The sequence below is a fragment of the Columba livia genome, chromosome 1 (genome assembly GCF_036013475.1).
Source record: "Columba livia isolate bColLiv1 breed racing homer chromosome 1, bColLiv1.pat.W.v2, whole genome shotgun sequence".
In the NCBI taxonomy this organism is placed as follows: Eukaryota; Metazoa; Chordata; class Aves; order Columbiformes; family Columbidae; genus Columba; species Columba livia.
This window is the reverse complement of record NC_088602.1, coordinates 163,216,991-163,233,724: the sequence shown is the minus strand read 5'-3', so window position 1 is coordinate 163,233,724 and position 16,734 is coordinate 163,216,991. Positions and strand designations below refer to the sequence as shown.

The window sequence follows — 16,734 nt, the reverse complement described above, 5'->3', positions numbered from 1 at the left end:
CCTTTAAACTTAGTTAAATTACTTGCATTTGTAACACAATGTTATAGCCTTTCTCTTCATATACTAATCCAAAAATGTTTCCCAAACAACCAGAAATTTGATTCACTTTTAAAGTTTTCTTGAAGGCAATTAAGATCACATGTAATTTAAAAACTACTCCTTGCCCTTTGAACAGTAAAGAGCCAATGAGAAACAAAAAACCAAATAAAACCCACAAACAAAACCTTAACACATAAAATAAATTGCACTGCTTTGAATATAAGTTGAAAGATAAAATCAACAGTCTCATGCATCTACAGTATCAGCATAATAAAATATAATGCTTCTTATATGGTACAGTTTTACAAAGATTTGTATAAGTTTTAAACGCTGCTTATGGACTGTCGGTATGTAATTTGTATTCTGGTTAACGATTGTGCTGCAATGCAAGTGGAAAGAAATATTATCTGCACATTATATGTAACAGCTTGTCCGGGGATCAGGGATCAGGATGCATGTAGATATTTCAATCCCAGCTACTCTTTATCAAAGATGGACTGCTCCATATATCTTTCAGAAGGGAAGTTTATGAGCTTCTTTAATAACTTCTCCAGTAGTGCAAGACCTTATCATGTAAATTATCCTGTAACACTTCATTCTAGATGTGCACTATAATTCAGTTTGCTGAGTGATAGAAGAGGGTGCAAGATAACAGGGAGAATAATCTAATTCTTGCTCTCTTGCTTGTAAGTACAGTAATTACCTGGGTTGTAACCTTGACCCTTGCTATTTGTTGGTCCTTGAAAATTACTGTGATTAAATAGCATTCCTCTTGCAATTAAATGCAACCTGCAGTTTAATAATGTTTCCTGTTGTCAAGCAACAAATACTCCAGCAGTTTTTAATGCTCTGCAAGTCAAATTAATAGAACTGATCTAAAATATTGCAGTAAATAAAATGAATTATGATTTATCTTCCTCTACAATCAAACTCAGATAATCTCACAAGAACACAACTTTAAACTACATTTAAAATACTAATATTTTGTATGCACAGTTAATATTTTAGGAATATAAACCACATCTTTATGCTATTGTGTTGTATTAATATATATATACACAATGACAGCTACTTTTCTGATGTGTCAGATTACAAAGTAGATCACACTGTCATGCATTTATCTTAGACTGTTTAAATCAGTCAACACAGTCATAACTATAAGTATACACGTTATTTATGTGGGCGGGTAAGATTATAAATAAAGAATACTAAACAGCCTGTAGGAGAACTGTTGTTTTTACATTTTTAATTCTGTTACATAAAATAAAACCTCAGTCAGCTTTTGTTTGTACTAACATAAGGTACTACTGGCCTCATCATATTTTTGTGATCAATGAATTGGAACTCACGTTTAAAAGAGCTGCAATAAATAAACTAAGAAGTGAGGTAAGCAAATTGGGAAAGGTACAATTATACTGACATGTGGGACCACCACTCAACATAATTTGAAAATTAGTGCCAAATATAATTTGCTCACTTTGAACAGGTACTGCTTCATTGTGAAATTACAAAAGACTTAAAGTCATAATTTCTAACATAAACTTGAATAAATCAGTAATTAGAATGAAATATACATTGATCAACACAAAGATATGGTTTGAAGAGATGGAAACAACCACAATATTTTAAGAAATATATTTGAAAGGGAATTATGCCATATGGTTGGTTTTCATTTGGTAGTTCTGAATGATCACTATCAAAACTATTCATGGGACTATAGTAGTTTCAGTTAAATTTTAATCAATAAAAGGCTTTTATATCAGTAGAGTCCATGTCAGTCAGGAAAGATCTCAATGCATTTGATTTGTGTGAGGATTAGGGCATGTGAAACATTGTTGAGTATCCTACTACACAATAAATGAAAAATATCTTATTACATAGGAAACATGAGTTTCATCTTTTCCTTATCTTGAGTTGGAGTAAGTATCTGAAAATGATTATCTGTTTCCTTTTTTTTTTTTTTTTTATGAGAACCTTTGAAAAGTCTAAGTGGTATCTAAAAAACCTTATTCCCTTCCCTTCCCTTCCCTTCCCTTCCCTTCCCTTCCCTTCCCTTCCCTTCCCTTCCCTTCCCTTCCCTTCCCTTCCCTTCCCTTCCCTTCCCTTCCCTTCCCTTCCCTTCCCTTCCCTTCCCTTCCTTTCCCTTCCCTTCCCCTCCCTTCCCTTCCATTCCCTTCCCTTCCCTTCCCTTCCCTTCCCTTCCCTTCCCTTCCCTTCCCTTCCCTTCCCTTCCCTTCCCTTCCCTTCCCTTCCCCTCCCTTCCCACTTTTACTTAGGAATAGTTTTGAAACATTACAGACTAGCATCTCTTAGCCATAGAAGTGGCATCCATCTAGGGACAGTGGAAATGGCATATTTTATTTATGTTCAGATACCATACCTGTCACATTTTTGAAGGTGTTACTTATATGTGCAAATTTTTAGGGGAAAAATCCCCAATATTTAGTCATGTCCTTTATTCCTATGCCAATTTTTGTCATTTACATAACAAGATGAGTCATCAGATGGTCAGACATATTTTTGATCTGGGTGGAAATACTTCAGAACTTTGATAGGTATATTTTTGCATGGATATGAGTACTTTTTTATTGCTAAAGGCATTCAATTTCTGATTTTAGTCTGCCTTTCCACTTGAAACCTGTCACCTGCACACCCTGGTGCTCCCATCTCTACTTTCCCCAGTCTACCTGCCAGCTTGTAGGCTGCTGACTCCGTACTACAACCAGCACAATAGATAATAAGCAAATACTAGTAATCCTATTATCCGATAAACATTACCCAGTTATAGGTGTGCTTAAATCTAGCTGCCAGTCAGTGCAGAGTAATTGCACCTGTTTAAGCATCAGTGACAGCAGTGTCATGAACAAAGACCAGTATAATACTTGAGTGTCAATGGAAGGCATTACTGTACCTTGTTTGTTTTGTCACTGTGACCTCTTTGTGCAGAGCAAAGGAACCCAGGAGAGGGCTCTCATTGGAAGGCCTCTTCCACTTCCCACATAACCTCTTCCCTCTCCCTGTTTTTTTGCAAGATGACCTTGGAGGGAATATATTCCATTAGGAGAGGACGGTGGAAATAAAGCTTTGTGTATATCAACCTCCCTCCACTTTCCTTAATCAATAATATTATTTATTTATTGTAGAATAAAGTGGAAATGAAATTAACTTATTAAGTAGAAATATAAAAGCCATCTCACTTCTGTTGCTTCCACACAGGCTTGTGGAGCAGAAATAATAGAATTGCCTATTCTCTTATTTTGACAATAATGTTTACTGTTCTGTAAAAGAGCTAAGAAGACTGTGTTATTTAAATGTATATAAAAGAAAACATGGTATTCAGGTTTCTGACTATGACTTTCAGTAAAGTGAAATGATCAGTCAAATTGATATTGTCTAAGAATATATGTTCTAAGCAATATGTTTTGAAAATCTTGTAGGTGAATAACATTTGTTGCTGTACGAGGTGAACGAACAATTTTTTACTAGATAAATCTGAAACTAAAAACCCATTATGTTTGATATATTTCATATTAATACAGGAGATAATTATAGCTCTCTCATCTAGGCAATTATATAAAACATTTTCTCTCCACAGAGGTTTGCAATGTCTAGACTATTTCTATCATAACGTTTACACTGTGTGTGTGTTTTGTTCTTACTTAAAATCCTGAATGTGGTTTTAAGCCACAAAATCCATGCACAGACATCCAGCCTTCAGTTTTTGTGTGGTTCTGGTGCCTGAATGAATTTTGTAGAGAGGGTCAGGGATTTTATTTATGCAATTCACATAAGAGTACGATTTTTGTTTTGTTCAAAAAACCTTGCCGTCAGAAAGTTTCCAGACTGGAAGAGTAAACATCATGCATTTCATCTCTGAAGTGTTTTTGTAACATCTAACATACCCTTTAGAGTTTTGTTTCTTTGTAAAGTCTTTATCAGGATTAAATTGCTGTTTCTTAGGTGGTTTGAGACACATGCATACCAACAGTGACTCATGTATATAGGCTTTACCTCTCTACTCAAAATAAGCTGCACTGCATTTTTTTTATTTGAGGGTTTACAAGTCTGAATATGTCAATTTCATTTTAAATAGTAGGTATTCCCTATCTAAACCTAATCTTAGTCAGCTTCCTCATATTTTTCCTTTTTTTGTTATTAAACTCATTGATGGGACTGTACATAAAGAGAAGTCTTGGGAGTCATCATAAATAGAACTGGAATGTAGCTTTTGTGTACAAAAGTGATATAATTGTCTATGCATGAAAAATAACTTGCTTTGCATCCCTGATTTTTACAGATAAGGTTTACAAATGTTTGAAAAAAGTCCAGATTTTGCACATCTTATTTCTAGCAATATATGTATATATATTTATATATTTATTCAATACAAATTCCATTCCTGGTCTTGTTTTCTTCATTCAGTCACACACCCACAGTTTGGACCTATGGTGCTTCTCTAAGAAGTTAAAGTTTAAATATTCAAACATTTGAACTGAAAAATTTCTGGAAGATTTAAAAAAAAACCACCACATGTATGTTTTTCTTGTTGATGAGAATAGCAAGGTTGAAATGAAACATTTAAGCATTTTTATAATGTTTTCTGTAACATGGAGAAGCTCATATCAAAGGTATTTTAAAAGAAAAAAAAGAGAGAAATCTGAGACTGAGTTTTCAAAAGACAACTATATGAACTATTTTTTTTTTCCTTAGCCAATACATTCCAGTGAGAATAGAAACCACATAAAAGGTTTTCTTTTTTTTTTGTGATATTTCCATTTCCTTCTACTGTGCAAATCAAATTTGTGAATTCAGAGTCATTACCAGAAATGATGCATGCAACACACAAAATATTCCTTACTCCCTAAAAAAGTGTAATTTAATATTTTCTACATTAGTGTTTTGTTTTTTTGTTTTGTTGGGTTTTTTTTGTTTGTTTGTTTTTCCTGCTAATGTGGACACTGTAAAACAGCTATTATAATTGAAGAGAATGTGGAAATTTTGTCTTGGTTTGGAAATTTTCCACTGGAATAAAATCACTCTGACTGTGACAGTCAGGATCATGTCCATGCCATCTCTTGCTCTCTTCTGAAATAAAATCAAAGGGAATGTGTTTTGTCTGAAGAGAGTAATTCAAATTTAAGGACTCAAAGTAGAGGCATGTATTCTTTCTTATGTTAAGAGAGTTCAAATTTGAACTCTGTGCAGCAGGGCTGCAGATACTATGCACTGAAGAGGGAAAAGGGGAGAGAGGTAAACAACAGATGGATATGTTGCATTGAATGTTTAAATTAGTATATATCAACCTGGGATATTTTTGGTGTGTTATAAGAGGCAAATTTACTGTAGGAGGGCAAAACCACAAAGGAAACTGATGGAGATGCCTACTGACTATGAAGAGGTGATTATGATGGTAACCTATTTATTTCTTGCTGTTATCCTAAAAAAAAACATACAAAATTCTGTTATATTCTGTATTTATATAATTGAGCTACTTTTTTTATCTTTTTTTTTTTTTTTTTTTTTTTTTTTTTAACCTCAGAAGCATTGTGTCACTTGGGATAAGCTACCTCTGCTCACTTCACAGGGATTTTGTTGAAAACAACTCAGGTGGCTGCATGCACAAAGCTTACCACATATACAAGGTGTATTTGAAGCCTGAGCTAAACCACATATTTTTGTGCTGATTGTTGTCACAGGAACAAACAGGTAAGGGTTTTAATTTCTTCTCTGAAAGACATATCCCTTTCTTTGGCTGAAGCTTTTTTTCACTCTGTAGTTCAGCACAATATAATTAGTCATGAGATTTGTTTTAAACTAGCAAACATGGGCAATTACTTTATGTAACCATTTCTGAACAGAATTAAGTACAAACAAAATGTCTTAGTGTATAGGTTGATTTCTAACTTACACTACATCATCATAGATATGCTATTATTGGTACCTCGGATAACTCAGACATGTCTACCTAGGTAGTAATCAGAGATCTGAACTGTTAGATAAACATGCCATTAGTCACATTGACCTGTAGTAGATGTCATTACTGCTAAGCTAAAAATATGATCAGTTTTTGAATATACTTTTCTTGGTACATGGACTTCAGAAAATATAGCTTATATGAATGCAAGGCATACTGTATGTATGCATAAATGTGAAGTTACTTGATGAATTTCTAAAGGAAGTAAAACTAACATAGTGTGCATTGAAAATGAAGGAAGAAATTGCTAAATGATAATAAAGCAAAAGCTGATGCTGTGAATAGACAGCATTTGCGAATGCCTTACTGTAGTGATGAGTACAGTTTATAACTGATGATTGGTTTGGTTCAGATAAGGAATGAACTATGATCACCCAATAACATTTGTTGCAGTATGGAATTTGTACTCGAATCACATATATCAGAGTAGAACATGCAGAATTCAGCACTCCTCCCAATGTCTTCAGCAATAGTGAAGAGCTATGCAAATAGCAATAACAACAGGTATGCAAATAGCAGAGGAAGTTAAACTTGCTAAAAAGCAAAAGATTGCACTAAGGGTCACATTTTGAAAATCATGAGAAAAATTGCTTCTCAGGATTGCTTCTCTCAACACTTTTTTCCTTGAACATAGCTGAACACTAGCATTTATTTCTAGTGCTAAGGTAAATCAAAGCATAAATGTGGAGGATCTGTGATTATTCTTTATTTCATGATTAAAAAGTCACAAATCAGAATCATGATCGAGCTGAAAAGGAGAACAAGTGCTCCAGCTTCTCTGCTCAGTTTATTCTATATGATACTCTTTCCCAGTAACTTTCATTTCTTTTAATGGCAGAATCAGAAGTATGATCTTCATTTGACAAACTCAAGAAGCTCGTGCTTAGATGCTGTATAAAAAAGTGCTAATCCATTACTAGACTATTTGTCATATGCTATCGGCAATACTGCTACAGTTTATATAATTAATGAGTTTGCAATGCATTGTCACTTGAGTGTTTCACTGATTTAACTAAAGGAGATACTTGATCCTTTCACATCTCCTGAGTCAATGGGAATGTCCCTGTGGCTTTAAAGGAAAAATTACTTTACTCTTCAATTTCAGCTTTATGATCACTAAGGTTTTTCAGCACTCCTGTCTGCATCCTGTTGCAGTTGTCATGTATAGGTTCTCAGAATAGAAGCAGCATATTTCTATAAGAAATAAAAAGAGCAGCTATGTTCTAATTTATTCTGTTATGCCATGATGCTTCTAACAAGAGGGGAAAAAAGCATTTAAATGTTTAAAACAAAATTCCCTTTTACCCCGCTGATTTTCACTCTTTCACATCCCTCTTGCTAAGTAAAATCCGACACTGTCATTCATGCCTATTTAGCCAGAGGTTACAGGTTATGTTTTTGCCATAGGTGAAATACAACCCAGAACAAACCATTTAGTCCAGGTTTACATCCTTTCATGACTATCTGTCATGATTAATGGTGCTAGATTAATTTCTTTGGAAATGTAGACATGATTGTATGAAGTTCACATTATTTTCCATTGCTGTGAAAATCTTTGTCATGATAACAGATTTATTATGTTTCACATTCTTTGCAATAACTGCCAAAAGTGTTATATAGTCCTTGAAATATAATAACAAGTGGAATTACTTTTGATTTTGAAATTTCATTTGCTAGTGACCATTTTTCATGATTACAGCTTTAGTAATCTGAAAGTAAATAGAGCAACAAACAGGCAACAAAATGCAGAATATTGAAAAGGCTAAAATAGTACAGGCAGGCTCTAGACACTGTAGTCTCCCTTGAATTTTAAAATTTAAGGCTAAATTCTCATGATTAAGACTATGTTCCTGTGAATGTTCTATCTGCACCTAACGTCATGTGTCAAGATACCTTATCTGAGAAAAAAAATTATCATTCTTGTGCCTTCGTGCTCTTTTTATTTGTTTTCTTTCCCACGCATATGGCATTTTGAGAAGAAACAGTAGATGATAAATTTATATTTTGGTTATTCAATAGAACCAGAGGTGACTTAATGAATTCCTTTTAGGCCTTTTGCATTGAACATATACTCATGTATGAGTGATAATCTCAATTTGCCAGGGCTGCAATGCAGAAAACTGTGTGGCTCCATTATTGTAAAGGATATTTATGACTCATGTGAACTGTTATGACTGAGTATAGTCCAATAACAAAGGAAAACTGTATCTTTATACTAATTTTATTTGAGCCAAGGAAGCTGATCTTCAGAACATCAAATCACAGATGTTTCTTGTCTTTTTCTTTTTCTTTTTCTTTTTCTTTTTCTTTTTTTTTTTTTTAATAACTCAAGATTTTTTCTCAGTTCTGTTGCAAGATCTAGTGATATATTCAGGTTTTCTAGAACTTTAAGTGGTTAGGTATATTATCAATGCAATTATAGCCTACTAAGATGATATCAACCATGATTTTTGGTGCTTCTGTAGCATCAGCACTTCGTGTCTGAAACTCGCTAACATAGTGTTTAGAAATAGGGACCCAGGGAATTCTGAAGAGAATTTAGGACATCTTTTATCATTCTTAAAACAAGATTTTACCTAGCAGTGTGGTATGAGGGCTGCTTTAGCAAATGACAGCAATGCTCTGCTGAAAATGTAATTAATAACTGTGCTAAAATCTCTAGGGTATAAGTATCACTGTGTTGGTATTATGTCCTAGCTTGTTTGTGATTTTTATTGGTCTTTCGTCTTTCATTTGCTTTTAGTAACTATGACTTCTACTCTGCAGCTGAAAGATGCTTTGGGTCGTTGTTGATTTACCTTGGTCTTGTGTAGCAGAAATTTATGGTGAGGAGTTTTATGGCTTTTGCTTCTTCAAGTGGAATACAGATAATGTAATCCTTGGTTTCAATTGCTAATCTTTGACATAAGTCACCAGAACTGTGAGGGGTTTTTTTTGTTCCTTTGTTTGTTTTTGTGGTTTTTTTTTTGTTTGGTTTTGGTTTTGTTTTGTTTTAGATTTGTTCAGCCTTCTCTATTACAAGTGTAATGTCATTCAAACATATCATTTTAATGATGAAGTTGGTGAATGGTAAATGGGAAAATGGGAAAAATAAGAAAAGGATTTGAGTATAGAAGCTTGGAAGTCCATTGTTTGTCATGTCACTGTTTTGATTGCCAAGATAAATTTTCTGTTTTCTACACGAGTGTTTAAATTATCAGAGTAGGTAACAGTAATTTCAAACACAGATGAGAGGCCAACAAATATATTTGTTATCTTTTTACTTCTCTTCATCTTTAGGTGAACAGTGTTGACATGTTCACACAATCACATCACAAATTGAGTTTGCAGTACTGGACATCATCTAGAAAGATTGATTCAAGGGAGAGAAGAGGAGAGGAGAGGAGAGGAGAGGAGAGGAGAGGAGAGGAGAGGAGAGGAGAGGAGAGGAGAGGAGAGGAGAGGAGAGGAGAGGAGAGGAGAGGAGAGGAGAGGAGAGGAGAGGAGAGGAGAGGAGAGGAGAGGAGAGGAGAGGAGAGGAGAGGAGAGGAGAGGAGAGGAGAAATAAAAGACTTCCTAGACTTTATAATTTGAATCTGCGAAGTCAGTGTTCCCTATAAGGTTTTGTCTGGGCAGGTCTAGGGATGTTAGTGAAGAACTTGTTATATTTTATATTAAAATAATACTGCATTTTCAGTTGATTGACACAGTATGAATGTTTCCTGAACATGTCAGTAAGTATTTCATTCAGTTACTTTTCACCGTGTTTTCCAAAAGATTAATGAACTGGCTATAATTACTTGGAATAGACAGGACCTAGACATCTGTTTTTAATGATATTTCTAATGATGTTCAGATATCAGATCTTTGAATAAACCTTTGTAAACTGATGTGTATTACAAAAGGTCAGTACTGACTGCAAAAAACTTGTTAGTTACCACTTTTGATATTTTGAGTGGTTAGGCCCGTTTTATCCTGCACTGCAAAGTAGACATGACGCATATAGCAAACCTTCTTGCATACCAAAGTAAGTATTAATTGCTGGTTAGCATAATACAAATAATATTAATTTATTTGTGCAATTAAGTACACTCAAAACTATTTCCAAAATTTGAATCTAAAATTTTTTTTAGGATGTGGAATCTCTTAATGATCCCTTTCTAAGTTGAGGGTAAATCTTCATAGGTCCATAACTTCATTGGAGCTGTGTTGGATAAGCTGATTATCATCTACTATAGAAAGAAACTTATCATGTTTTATCACAAATTCTTCTGAGATGCTGTCAGTAGGCCTGTGGCAATTCTTACACACCTTACAACACTGAGTCTTAAGAATTGATATTTTTTCTTTTTAGGGAAAATATCTCTGTGATGGATGACGCCACCTTGCTCTTGATGCTGGTAAAACTGCAAGAAAAGCATTTTGGACCACTAGTTTTATCATTTACCTGAGTACAAAAAATTATGGGAACATAACAATTACTTTATTAAGGTACTAGTTCAGCAAAGCTGGTAAACAGACATTTAACTCGAAGCAGCTGGATAGTTCTACTGGTGTAACTGGGCTTCCTTACATACTCAGGTGCTTAGCTATTTACACAGATGAAGGATTCCATTTCACTGTTATGTCTTTTATGCTTTTCATTTGTCCTCTTTCTGTCTTAGAATGAGGATGTAATTAGGGTGAATGTCAGTTATGTTCTTATCCATTAAAAATTCAGATGAATTAGATTCACAGGAATGCAGAAAGTGGTCCTTGAAACACTAGCTATTTTGGTATTTAAATAGGAGCTGTATTTCATTCAATGTTACAAAAGTTAGGTCATTTAATACAGTGATGAGCAATCTGTATTTTTAATTCCTGTTATGCATCATGACTTCCACTGAAAAGCACAAATTATAAGGTAATTCAATTTGGTTAAGATGGCCTCCTGGTTAAAGGCAAAACCGAAACCAAAATCACCCCAAAACTGCACAACCTTGCACAACAGAGGACTGGCATGTCGATGTTTGCATCAATACATTAAGTACAAATTACCCAGTTCTGTAGGAGATCACATTCTTTGTTCACAGTGATTGAATTAATAAAATTCCCATGTGTCCTGGTTTCAGCAGGGATAGAGTTAATTTCCTTCCTACTGGCTGGAATAGTACTGTGTTTTGGATTTAATATGGGAAGAATGTTGATAATACACTGACGTTTTAGTTGTTGCCAAGCAATATTTATACCAAGTCAGGGACTTTTCAGTGAGGAGGCTGGAGAAGCACAAGAAGCTGGCAGTGGGCACAGCAATGACAGCTGATCTGAACTGGCCAAAGGGATAATCCATATCACATGAGGTTGTGCTCAGTGTATAAACTAGGGTAAAGTAGGTTCAAAGGGAATCACAAGAATCATTGAATCCAACTCCTGTTCCTGCACATGACAGCCCCACAGTTCACACCATGTGTCTGAGGGTGTTGTTCAGTCTCTGGTTGAACACTGTCAGGCTTGGGGCTGTGACACCTCCCTGGGGAGCCTGTTCCAGTGCTCCACCACCCTCTGGGTGAAGAACCTTTTCCTCATGTCCAACCTAAACCTCCCCTGGCACATCTTCCTGCCATTCCCTCGAGTTCTGTCATTGGTCATCAGAGAGATCAGTGCCTGCCCCTCCTCCTCTCCTTGTGAAGGAAGCTCTAGCTGTGATGAGGTCTCAGTTTCCTGTTCTCCTGGCTGAAAAAACCAAGTGACTTTATCTGCTCCTCATATGGCTTCCTCTCCAAACCCTTCACCAACTTTGTAGCCCTCTTCTGGACATCCTCCAGTAGCTTTATATCCTTTTTATCCTGTGGCACTCAGAACTACACCCAGTGCTCCAGGTGAGGCTGCACAAGTGCAGAGCAGAGCGGGACAATCATCTCCATGGCCCAGCTGGCAATGCTGTGGTTGATGCACTCAGGACACGGTTGCCCTCTTGGCTGCCAGGGCACACTGTTGGCTCATGTTCAACTTGCCATTGACCAGAACCCCCAGGTCCCTCTTTGCAGAGCTGCTTTCCAGCTTCTTTTCTCCCAGTCTGTAGGTGCAGCCAGGGTTGCCATGTGGTAGGTGCAAAATCCAGCACTTGCCCTTGTTAAACTTCATCCTGCCTTAATGCAGAGATCTTTTAAAAAAAAACTTTTATGAACCATCTTTCCTCAAAGCAAATGGTTTTGATTGATGAAAAGTTGTTTTAATAGTGCTGAGACTGCCCTTTCCTAAGTAGTCAGTAAAATGACATGATTTGGTAAAGCATCATCTCTCAGCAGCAGATTCCCTGAAATATTTTTAAATTAATCCCAGTGCAACTTTCACAATTCTTGATCATTCTGCCTTTAAGAGCAAGTCTGTTCTACAGTTAGGATCATTCTGCTAATTAATGGTGTGAATTTAAAGAGCATTAAATTCCTGTATGGATGTCCCTTTCTTTCCCTCAAAGCAATGAAACTAAAGTAGATTAAAACTACCTGTATTTTGAATAAGATAATCAAGGAGGTGTTTAGTATATTTTATATTCACATCTTTAGTTACTTCAGCTTAATTTTCTTCAGAAAAGAAAACTATGTGCTTGTAAATTCTATGCTTTTAATCACATTATGATTTTCATGACTTACCATTTTACTATTACTTTCAATTAAAAAGTGTTCCTAAACTGTTCTTTCCTTCATTGGTTTTGTCCCCAGGGGATATCAGGATGTTACTATCACCCTTGCTTTATGTGAACAATGAACTGTTCTACTCTTTCTTCCTGAATGCTTTTGCTTCTGCCTAAAATGTTTCATATCAAAAGAACTTAGAATTCAGGCAGTGATGAGACTAGAGAAATGCTGATGAAGAGTGTCATAGAATGGCATAAAGAAAAATTGCAGGGTACATGAAGGGTGAATGGAAGCTGTATTAAAAATAAAAGGAAAGAAAACTGAGGTAATTGAAATTAAAATTTGAAGTACAGACAAGGACAAGACAAAGGCTATATTAAATATAAGTTCTATTATGTCACCCTTGTAATGTAGCATTTTATTATAGAGTAACGCAGTATAGTGTGTATATAAAGTCATTTCAGTCTGAAAGCAAACTAACAGAAAATGATGATCCTTTATAATAAGATATATATATATATTTAATTAGAGGCTCTTTCTCAGACATATTTCTCACCATTGACAGGAGATTTTGTATGCAATGTGTGTACAGAACTAAAAATATAACAAAATTGAAGCCTGAATGAAGATGTGAATGTCTTTTCCCATGGAAATGTGGTAATAGAAGTGGACAAAGAGATAAGAGAGAGAAGGAACAGTAAGAAAGGCTCAGACCCATCACTCTTTTGCAGGTGTATTTGTTATTGGATAGAAAATTCTAGAAAAATGTTACCTCAAATTAGATTTGGAAATAGGTTTCTTTCCATGAAAAGAACCAAATTATTTTGTGCTTAAACTGACACTTCTTTGTTTCTTTCTTTTTCTTCATTTCTCTTCCTTATTTTTCTCTCTTTTTCCTTGAATTCCCTAGTCTTCTGTGAAGTAGTTGGTTTCATTTGTATTGTTGCGCTTTCAAAATACAGGTTACTGATTTTGTATATATTTTCAGAACCTAAGCAGCTTTATGAGCAGAGCTAAAATGTAATTAAAACTGAGTCCACAGATGTACTTTTCTGGTCAGTGTCCAAAGTAGGGGAAATATTTGAATCAATAAATAGATGTGCAATATTCCTCAAAATATTACTAACTATTACAGAGTCTCAATGCACTAAATTGCTGGGTTTTATTTAATTTCTATTTGGTGTTTGGATCTTTGCAAAGAAAATGTTAACTTAGATCAGGAACAGAGCAATCATTTCTCCATTCTTTGTCTGTCTAGTCTATATATTCCACACAACAGTAGAATGGAGAAAATTCCTCCATCCCAGAAGCATGTCGTCTTCTAATAATCACATAGAGCCCTTTAAAAGGTGGAAGTTGGGAGGTAGACATGCTATCAGTTATTTCAGCAGTTGACACTGCAATGGCTTCTCTGAGAAGACACTTCTTGAAAAGGTAGGACCATGTTTTATGGATTGTTCACATACTTCCCTTCACAGGGACTTGTTGTCCCTGTGTTTTTTTATGCTCTCAGTCTCTTTGTTCTTTCTTTCTGCCCAAGAGAGTATGCCTTTTGCAAAATTCCTGATAGGATTTTTCATCATTCAGAGTTGTATATGTATACAGAAAAGTAGGAGTATAATGCTCCTAAGAATCTCTAGCTTTTTGAATCTGGTCAAGCATGGACAATATAAAGTTTCATTGCAATTCAAGGGGAAAGTAGAAGTAAATAGAAATTACAGAAACAGTTTCTAGAAGAGAGAGTATAGTTTTGTGCAACTCATAACTTACATAGCCAGTTACATTTTGTGGCAATCCTATAGAAAATGATTCTAGGCGGAAAGGTTTAGTTAATCTAAATCAATTGAAGAAACACAGCATTATGTCTGTATAGGACCAATACCATTTGGTGAAAATCAGTTATGTAGTACTTATAGCTCATTCATATGTTCCTGTTAAATTTAGTTTGTGCTGATTGTGAAAGCTTTCAAACTGAATAGAATGAAAGAAACTCATTTTTTTCCAAAACTCTTCCGTAATTGTTCTGGCTAGAACTCTGAATGATATCTCTTCCCTTCCTTGTCTGTATATTATTCATGAAGGCTTAAAACTGGCCCTCTGTGACCACGAAGACTACTCTTTTAAAATTCTAATGTAATCCCATTCTTATGTGCTGAATTATGGAGCCATCAGATCAGCACCCATGGAGTGAGGAATTTCAGATGATTAGAATTCTTAATCATTAGCTCCACAGAGTAAGTTCTATACTGCCTCATTTGTATGGAAAAATTCACCTGATGCTCAGCAGATGCCCTGCTGTTGTATTTTAATGAACTGAATTTTAACTCCATCTTGTTTTAAAAAAACTGTCCCAATCCCACTCCAGAGTTTTTAATGGAAAAAAGGAAAGAATACTGATTAAAATTTCAGCATTCTTGGCTGAATCCAAGAAGAATTGCCTAAGTAAAAGGACAATATATTACATGAGGACAAAGGACACATTTGACTTATTTACAGTTGGAAAAAAATATACATTTTCAAGTGTTTTGAACACTTCAACCAAGACAGTTTTCCATCATATAATACCACAATCATGACGTGATTTATTTAAAAAGCATAAATTTTACAATACTAATTTTTCTCTTAGGGTAATGTTTAATTTCCATAATAAAAATTTATTTTCTTTGTTTATAATTTATTTTTCAATTGAAAAATATCTTATATGTTTGTGTGTAAAATGTATGAAATGTAAATTGGTTATACACATGTACCTGAGGTTTGATATGTATATGTATAAAAATATGTTGTATATACAAGTAATTTATATCATTTATATGTAATTTAAATTATAGAAAATGCAATTATGATATATAATTTTTATATATAATGTACATATAGAATATATGAAGTGGTTTAAATGATATTAAAATTTTCCTTTTCTCTGTTCCACATCAGTTTGTACACTAATTTGATTTTTTTTTTTCTCTAGGCTAAGGATTGTACTTAAAAAAGTAAACCTAAAATAAGTTTTCCTTTAAAGGAAGGTCATTCTCTGACTAGATCTACATGGCCTGATTTATACCCATGCAAATCAGAGTTAGTTGATTTGCATCAATGAATAGTATAATTGACTAATGCAATTGAGAACAAAATTTCCTACCCTAACCTTCCTCGAAGTCAGTTTAATTTTCCCCTGTTAGTAGTTTTATGCCCCAGGTATTCTTCAACAGTTAGAAATATTCAATTAACTGTATTTCAGTGACTGTGATTTTACTTCTTAGCTTCACTCAATTATCTTTCCCTCCACAGTTTCTCTCTCCCTACACATTTCAAGATTTAATCTATCCAGAAAGTACTGCTGCACCTATTGACTCACAGATCGTGCAGGCTATCAAATGTTAACCTCATAATCAGTTTTGGTGTTCAACGATCATAGGAGAGAAAATAATTTTATGCTATAAATAAATGCTAAATTAGGCATTCCTTTCTGCTCATAAGAACTTATGCTTTTGTCCAGCTGTCTGTTTGTAGTGATCAGATCATGAAACAACACCATTAGGAGTTGTGTAAAAATAAAAGCAACATGCTTCATGTAACTTGATTTCCTACTGTTCAGCACTGTATAGCAGTCATGAAGCTTAAGTATTCAATAGGAGGAAGTGAACTAGGACCACTTAAAGTGAAATAGTAGAAAATCAGAAGCCTCAGAAAGTCAGCCAAGCCATTGAAGTTCTTGAATTAACTGTTCCAAATGGAATAAAATAAGAGGTTTTAGGCAGAATGCCCTTTATGATTCCTGAAAGAAAAGAATACCATACAAAATATCAGGGTGTCTTTGTCTAGGTTTTTCTATACGAACAAAGGGTTCTATTCAGCTGTTTATTGTGGTGGGTTGATCCTAGCCAGCAACTATGCCCCCACACAGTCCCTCACTCACTTCTGCCCTGGCAGGATGGGGGAGAGAATCAGAAGATGGAAAGCTGAAAACTTACAAGGTGAGATAAAGACAGTTTAATAGGTGAAGCAAAGCTGTGCATGCAAGCAAAGCGAAACAGGAGTTTACTCACTACTTCCCATCATCAGGCAGGTGTTCCATCACTTCCTGGAAAGCATGGACTCAACACATGTCAATGTTACATAGAAAAC

The 16,734-nt window shown here is 34.9% G+C and overlaps 1 protein-coding gene across 3 annotated transcripts in view; it reads left to right on the top strand.

The window, feature by feature from the left end:
• The first annotated feature begins 3,695 nt into the window (after positions 1-3,695).
• LOC110355336 (uncharacterized) overlaps positions 3,696-16,734 on the top strand; it is a 46,147-nt gene continuing 33,108 nt past the window's right edge. For 2 of the 3 annotated variants that reach the window (XR_010468196.1, XR_002407948.2), the window contains exons 1-2: positions 3,696-5,449; positions 5,624-5,745. The gene's annotated coding sequence lies outside the window, so the exon portion shown is untranslated. The remainder of the gene's footprint in view (positions 5,450-5,623; positions 5,746-16,734) is intronic. The other variant, XR_010468201.1, reaches the window with a different exon arrangement.